At 41.0% G+C, this 8554-nt stretch overlaps 1 long non-coding RNA gene across 1 annotated transcript; it reads right to left on the bottom strand.

Annotated features, from left to right (window-relative positions):
• Nucleotides 1-5986: 5986 nt before the first annotated feature.
• LOC308408564 lies at nucleotides 5987-7800 on the bottom strand. The gene is made up of 3 exons (XR_013973805.1): nucleotides 7655-7800; nucleotides 7031-7163; nucleotides 5987-6058 (listed from the first exon to the last, which is right to left on the bottom strand). It is a non-coding gene; the product is annotated as an uncharacterized lncRNA (long non-coding RNA).
• Nucleotides 7801-8554: the final 754 nt, after the last annotated feature.

Below are 8554 nucleotides of genomic sequence, written 5' to 3'. Positions count from 1 at the left end.
TTACCGTTTGTGCCAGCACACCCAGTGGCTTCTGACGTGTACCCGACTCTCATCAGTCTTTGGACTATTTGCCAGGTCACTGCGTTTCACCTGCCCAGTCCCATATGCTCTCAGCAATGGTGCAATAGTCTGAAATTTAGGGACCTTGTGGGCACAACTAAATTGAAATTGGGAGCATTCTATTTCAAATTTTTACACACAGCGTTTGGAATTGACAACGTGTTACGTTTGCTGTGCTGGAAATATACAGGGGCAGAAAAATAAAGTACGGGGTTGATTCTGAGCAAAGAAAATTTGTCTCACCTTGCCCACACAACATCAACTTAGGCTATTTCCACAACTGACTGCTTCCATTGTATTTGTGGGTTTGAAGTGGTCACATATCAAAGGGCTCTGTCTCTGCAGGGTGGATTCTCTGGTACTCTGTACAGCACAACAAGGAGATAGTTACCTCTCACAGCTTCTCACTGCAGCCCAAATAAACACATCACCTCCACTGCAGGGGGAGGAGGACAACAGCACAGCTGCCAACTCTCCCTCTCCCTCTCTCTTTATCCTACCCTAGCAGCAGCACCAGCCAAGTCCACAGTGCTGCGGGGCATCTCAGGCATGAACAGGTGCACTGTTGGTGGACTTGGGCCTCTCTTAGGCCTGTCTCTGGGCTGGTGCTAAGTGCTGGATGTGTGAGGACTGGTGAAGACAGGCTGGCCAGACTTTAATGGTGTGGTGGTGAGTCCTGGGCTCAGCGCTGGTAATTATGGTGGGGAGAAGGTGATTAAGGAGCGTTGAGCAGCCCAGCGAGGGGGACGGGCCCACGCCCAGCAGGGAGGGGAGTTCTGCCACAGGAGGGACCAATCAAGTGTGAAGCAGAGCACAGACCTTGGGCCTTGGTTCAGTGGGAAAAGGCTTGGCCACTGGTTCAGAGCGCCGCAACTTTCACGGATTAGTAGAGACACTATTCTGAAGACTGAAAAGGGGAACACAGCACGGAGGCAGCATCAATGCAAGTGTGCGTGCACACAAACACACAGTCTCTCTCTTTCTTTTACCCTCTCACACACAAAACCCACCAACAGCTGGGAGGAGGGCTACAGCCATCGCCATATTACCATAGCAACGGCATATCTCACATTTGAGCCCAAATGAAGACACTTTGGATTGAAACCGGGATATTTATTCTTCCAGTTAATGGAAGTATTTTAATAGTTTCTCTCAGAGCTTGTAGAACGTTTCCCCCTGACTGAGTTAATGAGTTGCAATTGAAGGTGCTTACTGCATCAGACAAGCATTTTGTCATTTTGCAAATTACAGGAGATCAACACTGCAAAATTTAACTTCTGTATTTATGTGGCAATGGGTCTTCCATATCTACTGTGAAGACTTTCAAATTTTTGTTAATCACCGCTAGGTCCTTTGGTCCACTGTGGAATTCCATGCAAACAAATGGATCACATTTCGAAAAAGCAGCTCTTTTAAGTAAAGTGATTGCAGTTTGCCAAAATTAAACAATTTTCACTGTTCAATGCCTTTGGCAGGTCCAGCTTTGAAGAATAATCTTTTACTATGCTGTGCATGCATCAGACCCTTTTATTCATTTGGTTTTAAATCCAATTCTTGAAAAGCAGATAAGAAAATGAAAAACTATTAAATAGTGGGGTTTGGTTCTCTGTAGGAAAATGGTCCGAGTCATGATTTAAAGGACTAAAAATGACAAATTACTTAAAGAGGTTTTATTAAATCTTTTTGGTCATGAAAAGTTTTAAAATGGTGCAAGCTGAAGCACACACGCCACTTTGAAATACAGTGTCAGAATACTTTAGCTCCTTCTGTTTATATTGTCTATACAAAACTGATATAAAGCAGACATTTTAAATCACAGGGCTAGCAGAATGATCTAAAGTTACACTGTTATATACATGCTGCAGCCTGTCCTCCCTAAAGCATGACTCTATTTGTGGCATGTGAAAGGAGCTCGCTATGAACAAGCAGCAAACTCCAGGGCTAAAATAACAGGCAGTGGGAAAACTGCAGTGCCTAGAATGGCCACTTAAGGCTGGCACCAAAAGTGAGTCGGTCCCCACCGAAGTTATTACAGTTCTGCATTTTTTTTTTTAATTTATTCATTTCATTTTGAGTGTTTCTCTTCATTTTTAGCTTAGTTTCAGCTACAACCGGACAGTTTCTAGGTTAGAATTACTGGTTTCAGCTGGTTTTTATTGTTTGGCAATGTTGAGTTTTTATTAGTTTCAGTGTTAGTTTAAATGTGGTTGCTATTTGTCAGGAGCACATTTAAGAAGTTTAAAAGGGGCCTGCAATTTGTGGAGAGTGTTAACTCACAGACACAAAAACACCAGAGCCCATGCTGCTATTGTTGACAAATCTGACCACACAGAAATGAGCCATACCTCATTTCAGTTAGTTTTTTTGTTATTGTTCTTGTTACAGATAACCCAAATCTTTATTACATAAAGTTTTGTTTTTAACTACAATTCCTTGGTTTCCCATGCAAAATGCTCATATTTGCAGCAGAAATAAACACATTAAAAGCCAAAAAGTGTCTCTATAGCTAGTTTCCTACCTTCATAACAACTGTGAGTGTACATGTGGGGTTGATGGATTGGGTAAAATTCAAGTTTTTTAAAAAAAATTGTTTGTATATTACTTGGCACAAACTACCACGCATCTGTGCTCTGCACATTTTATGGAAGCCATATGCCTAACAAGCTTGCTGGTGTAAGCTTATAAATGAGCATTTCACCCTCCTGTTCCAGTATAGTCACTGTTGTCTCCAAAAGAAAAACAAATGGCTGCATTCAAAATGAAGACTTTAAAACTGGATTTTCCAAACCGATGCGTAAGGTCACAGTGTCTACCACCATCCTTAATTTGCAGTCTCTGATTACAGTCTGTTGTTATACTTTGTAACAAACTATATTATTCATTAGATAAAAATCTTAAGTTGACTGGTACTTATATTTGTACTTTATATGAGCACTCTTACTACAGACCTCATTCAACAACAAATTCATAAAAGCACTTTACATCTAAGGTTCACAGACTCAGACAGATGCATCATGAACAACCCAGGCTTGAGTATTTTGCTCAAACATACCTTCACACACAGACTACAGGAACCAGAGGATCAAATCACTGACCTTCCAAATAGTAGATAAACATGCTTTGCCTCCTGAGCCACAGCTGCCCTGCAAAGCAAGTAGTATTTAGTAAATAGAAAGAAGCCAGTAAGAGAATGAGAGTAGCATACAAATCCATACATAGAGGTCACTGGGATGGATTGATGGGTTGTCAGCACATTATATTTGAAACAATCCTTTATTTTCCTCTTCAAACCAGTACCTTTATTTTTCTAGTGGATGTTTAATATTTTAGCACAACCAAGTAACCACAATATAATTCATAATTAAGTTATTAAACCGAAGAAAAAACTTGCCTAAACCTAACGAAACAATAAATATTACACTGTCAGATTACAAAAAAGTTCAGTCATGATTGAAAAGTGACTCTGTGAGTTGTATTAAAGACTGGGGGTGTTTTAGCGTTAAGGTTATTTAGGAATTGTTGGTATACTGAGCTTGTTTAGTGAGTATATTTGCAGAGAAAGCACAAGGTGTAACTATCGCAACACACACCTGGCTTTGGCTCCTGTTGTTGAAAGATAAATTGAAAGTCTTCATCAGGCATGACAATGCTTCAGCTTTCTCAGCATGCATATTTTCAGTGACTGTTTGGGTTCAGTTTTGTCCTCATTTTGGAAAGAGTAAACACGTAAATGGTGACGCTGATTTGTTTCTATATGGGGTTAGGGAATGAAAACTCAAGTCCTATTGTATTCTCTTTAATGGCGTCTCTTCCCCAACAGTGTGTGTGTGTGTGTGTGTATGTGTGTTTGTATGATTTAGGATTCTTTGAGATGAGGAGAGCACGTCTGTATCCAGGGGCCTCCCCCGCCTCAATCCCCCATCCCGTGCTTGCATTGGGCACAATCATCCTGCAAAGCTTTCTCTCTCTCTCTCTTTGACACATATATACACACACTTCCTGTCTCTCTCTTGGTTTCTCTCTCTCTGCATTGCTCATCATGCTTCGACTTTGAAGTCACAGCTTTCTCTTTCCCTTTTTTTGTCTCTGTGTGGCTTTGATGCACTAACATTCTGTGAATAGTTCCTCTAATGTCTGGATCCTTGTGCCTTATTCTTCCTACTCTGCCACTGTAGAAATGGTGAGTCTCTTGCCTTTGAAACGACGTCCATAAATTACAACTTGTCAAGTGTCATTTTCCTTGTTTACAGCCATTTTGGGCTCCCACTCCCCCATGTTCCTCTCTTGTGTTTCACATTAAACTGCACCAATAATGTTGGTGGTGCTCACCAGGTCTGCACATGCAGCTTGTTGCCACTAAGGGGGTGCGGAAACTATTAAAATATTTTCTAGTCTTTACGAGTTTTATGTGTGTAATTTGTGTGGATATATCCCACTGTGTTACCGCCAACTAGGAAAACAGAATGAGTTTGTGCTTTGGCCTGTGTTACGACAGTGACATGGAGTCAGAGAGACTGAAGGAAAGGGCTGAAGGGTAAGAGGAGTAGTAAGAAAAGAGGGGGGTGGGCAGAAAGAGAGAGTCAAGTCTGTACAGGAAATCTGCTCTAAGTGTTCCTAAAGAGCTCATGTTTTTCCTCCCCTGCACAAACAGCTTAATTTATTGCATGTCTGTTGAAGTCAACAGCCCTTTATAACCCCACAATAATTTCCCATATGTTCCATATATCACCACAGAGAGGGTGGTGCACAGGGGGAGGGATGAGATGGGGGGGAAAAAAAGGACTGAAGCAGCAAATATGTTCAACACCCTACACACACATGCATGTATACACATACACCTACACACACACACACACACACACACATAGAAGACCTGGCCAACTGCGACAATAACCTCATCTTAATCAGCCTTGCATTGGTGTGGATGTATGTGTTATTCCCTGCACAGAGCTACACCTGTGGGTCGGCTATGAAATATTAAACACTCTTGTTCATGTTGTTTACTTTCATCATTAGGGGAGAATCCTTGATAATGGAAAATTTCTCTCCTCTGAATCTTCAGCAGGGAGTACCTTGTAAGGGTCTGGCACAACCTCCACTTCTCCAGCAGGACCAGTTTGTTCTTGTCAAAACCCATGTGCCACAACGCAGGCTGATGAGGTGTAGGAGTTCTAAAATAAGAGGGATTTGAGTCAGCAGGCTTCCAAATCTCCTTCTTAGTTTAAGTGTTAGTAGCAAACAGGGATGAGCAACGTTTTAACTGGGCCCTCATGTGATTCTCACTTTATATTTCACCACGAGAGGCTCAATGAGCACGCTCTAACTCTACAGTTCTGTAAATATTATTTTATCTGTTATCTTATTGGACAATACATAAATGAGAAGTTCCTACTTGATATTGCCCATCCATAAAACATATATATATATATATACAAATAAAAATGTAATGTTTTACATGTTCTATGCAGATTCTTGACATTTTGAAGTGTGGTGTAAAGTAAATGAAACAAGATTTTAAAATGTCGCCACCTCCCTCTAGGTAAGGCAAACACAGTTAGTGTTTATATGCAGCTAAATGGGGAAGGAAATGATAAATTGCACAATAAAGAAATAAAAAGATCGAAGGATAACACTTGTTTTAACTGACAAAAAAAATTGTTTAACATACAGTATAGTACAGTCAAAAAATGTCTAAAAGTCTTAAATCCACTTGCACGCCATTGCACGTGCATGATGTTTAGTATGCACATACAGCAGTTGTAAGAGGTTCTGTATCACTTGTGAATTTTGTTCCAACTTATGCTATTAGTGTCCTCTTGCGCAGCTATGATGTTGCATTAATGTGAACTTCTCTCTCACCAGAGAAGTGAAGAAACAGGCAGCCCCCTGTTGGTCTGCTTGATACAGCCAGGGACAGGCTGGGATTCTGAAAGTGGGGGCCAGTTGGTGTTGGTTGTTGGGGTGCCAGAGAACTGATCAATCCCCAGCTGCAGGTGGCCTAGTTGGAAAATAGTGTAGAATACTCCAAAACCTGTCCTGACTACCAAGCAAACCACATATACAGACACATACACACAAACAAAACAGCATATGTGGCGGGACTGTACACTCCAGCAATCATCAGATAAGACAGATGTACTGACTTGAGAAAATTGCTTGGAGTATGAGAGAATCAGATGGACTCAATACTTCATCATGTTCTCTGCACTGAATGCTTTATAATTTGATGACGTCTAACAAGATATAAACAGCTCTGAGGAAAAAAATTGCGATGATAATATACAGTAGTTCAACTTATGGCATTTCGCTGAGAATCATCCTTACAGTACTCTAAATAATTTTGCAAACATTTTGAAATTTTACACGACGAGAGTCAGAGATGATGTTTACCTTAACCTGTGATTCATGGTGAATAATAAAGCTGTATTCTATTTCTTGTTCTGTGATTAAAGGCTCAGAGAAGCTCACAGTGTTTCGAGATTTAGCTTTCTATTTTACATGGGACAGTATAACACCATCATCACGAATAAAAAAACAACAACAAACATTGTGCTTGATCATACACATGAAATAAATATTCGAGTAATAAAGCTGTGAAAGCAGCTTCTTTCCACAAACGAGTGAATCATCAGGTTGTACTGTGAGAGGAGCCCCATCCCCTGCAACTGCTTATTCATAAAGAAATAGGTTAAGCCTTGATGTTGAAATCACAGGCAGAGTGTAAATCTCCTAAAATCCTTTCATGCTTGTTAAGACAAAAGGGTCTTGTTTGGGAACATATATTTGAGATCATAATTTACAATTGCAAAAGCAAATTGTGAATCTTTGCAGATATATTGGTGTAAGAAATATGTGCAAACACGAACACAGAGCGCGGGAGAAAGAGAAAGCGAGATAGGAGGAATGAACATTTTACTTTAAAGTTTGTCTTCCCTGAGAGCGCTCACTGGTGTGTAGACATTCAACTTACCTTAAAATGACAGAATGATTTCAGCGCTTGGGTCTCTGGGGATAGAAACTGTCTGGACATGGTGTGTACTCAATAGCAGATCAATATCGCTACAATATCAACCAGATCCAAACTGGCTCTCTCCTCCTAGTATCTGAAGAACAAACAACATGATATGAAATATCATTTGATGTTACTGTATTGGCAAATGATTGAAGGTTGCCTGAGGCTAAAGGAGATTTCGTAGGAAAAGAAAACTTAAACCGTGGCTGACTAACTGTAGCCACGGTTACTGCAGTAAAAAGCCCAGCTGAGTTTATCACAAGTGTTGCCATGCCTAAGTTCAGGTCTATGGTTGTTCAGCCTCAGCACCATATATTACCTTGTTATTGTATGCCTAAGCACTGAAGGCCAGGAGGCAAAGAGGGGGGTTTACTGCCTCTCTATCATTGAAGAAAACAGGGTTTCTTTCTTTTTTTCCTTTCAAACATCACACGGGGAAATTATTATCCCTGACGTACTGCTGTAAAAAAACTGACATTTAAGCAGTGATGAATCCAGCATGGTACAGCTGAGGCCACCACTTTGCTTGTAAGAAGAGAGAGAAAAGAAAATTGGGTCCTGCTTGAAACCCTGGCCACTCACTTGATACTTGATGAAAGCCATTTCCTTGGAAATTTATATTAATGCCCCCAAAGACTGTATGAAGATGAGGGAAAAATATGTCACAGTGGCAGGAAATGGTTCTCAGACTGTAACTGCCAACTGCAACGTAAAAAACATTTTCTTTGTCACTTCTGCTTAGGATAGATTCCTGTAACAAACAAAGAGGGAGAAAAAGATGGAAATCGTATTGATTAGAGAAAATAAGTGAAATGTCAAGGACTTTTCTTTATTGCCAGAAAGCTCTTCTCTAAACTCCTCCTGCTGGATGAGCTTTTGTGAATGGGCTGTAGCTTTCATCCACTATCCTATGCAAACAAGTTGTCCAAGTACCACATTGTTTCAAAAGACCTTGTGACACACAAAAAAGCGGGCAATGTCTTGGACACACATGCGAGCCCAGACTCTTTCACACCCATGCTAAACGTTTAGCCACCCTGGCTAATTAACTGCTGTGAAAGAGTATGCATCAAAGGGAGGCGGAATTTGAAGTCTCTCTGACCAACCCTCAGGTCCAGAGGTCAGCCCTCTGCAAGACAGAAGTTAGGACGTCCTGGCCCTGGACCTCTGGACGCTAACCCTTAACCCCTGCTGGAGCATATCAAAGCCTCGGCAGCAGAGGGTTGCACAGACGTCCCCCAACAATAACAGGGAGACATCAAAGAGCTAGTTGGAAAAAGACGTGAGGAAAAAAAATAAAAGGGAGCCAATATCAAATTCCCTCTTATTCTACAGATATTCCAAAAGATGAATATAATTAATCTCTCCAAGTTGTCATGGGTCTAAAGGGCCCTTGCTGTGCTGCAGCCTCCTTGGGGCACTTGAGGAGAATTATGTGATTAAACAGACCTGTGAATTCTGGACACAGGCGGAGAGAAGAAA

The sequence above is a fragment of the Rhamphochromis sp. 'chilingali' genome (genome assembly GCF_963969265.1).
Source record: "Rhamphochromis sp. 'chilingali' genome assembly, chromosome: 13".
In the NCBI taxonomy this organism is placed as follows: Eukaryota; Metazoa; Chordata; class Actinopteri; order Cichliformes; family Cichlidae; genus Rhamphochromis; species Rhamphochromis sp. 'chilingali'.
Note: the sequence above shows the minus strand (reverse complement) of the source record. Positions and strands in the feature narration are given on the sequence as shown.